Raw genomic sequence first — 722 nt, forward strand, 5'->3', positions numbered from 1 at the left:
TTTGGGCCGTTTTGGCCAGTTTTTGGCCTGTTCTTGCATTGCGCGGTGACCGTCGAGAGCGGAGCAAAACGTCAGCCATCTCAGCACCCTGGAACCCCCCGGGTGGCACAGGGCTGGATGGGGCTTTCGTATAGCAGGGACGGTGCTGCCTCTCGCTTCGCTCGCTGTCCACCGCTCGCCGCTCGCGCAGCCAAAAATGGCCAGTTTTGGCCCGTTTTTGGGCCGTTTTGGCCAGTTTTTGGCCTGTTCTTGCATTGCGCGGTGACCGTCGAGAGCGGAGCAAAACGTCAGCCATCTCAGCACCCTGGAACCCCCCGGGTGGCACAGGGCTGGATGGGGCTTTCGTATAGCAGGGACGGTGCTGCCTCTCGCTTCGCTCGCTGTTCGCCGCTCGCCGCTCGCTCGCGCAGCCAAAAATGGCCAGTTTTGGCCCGTTTTTGGGCTGTTTTGGCCAGTTTTTGGCCTGTTCTTGCGTGGTGCGGTGACCGTCGTGAGCGGAGCAAAACGTCAGCCATCTCAGCACCCTGGAACCCCCCGGGTGGCACAGGGCTGGATGGGGCTTTCGTATAGCAGGGACGGTGCTGCCTCTCGCTTCGCTCGCTGTTCGCCGCTCGCCGCTCGCTCGCGCAGCCAAAAATGGCCAGTTTTGGCCCGTTTTTGGGCTGTTTTGGCCTGTTTTTGGGCTGTTCTTGTGTGGCGCGGTGACCGTCGTGAGCGGAGCA

Source organism: Musa acuminata, unplaced genomic scaffold, assembly GCF_036884655.1.
Source record: "Musa acuminata AAA Group cultivar baxijiao unplaced genomic scaffold, Cavendish_Baxijiao_AAA HiC_scaffold_126, whole genome shotgun sequence".
Lineage (NCBI taxonomy): Eukaryota > Viridiplantae > Streptophyta > Magnoliopsida > Zingiberales > Musaceae > Musa > Musa acuminata.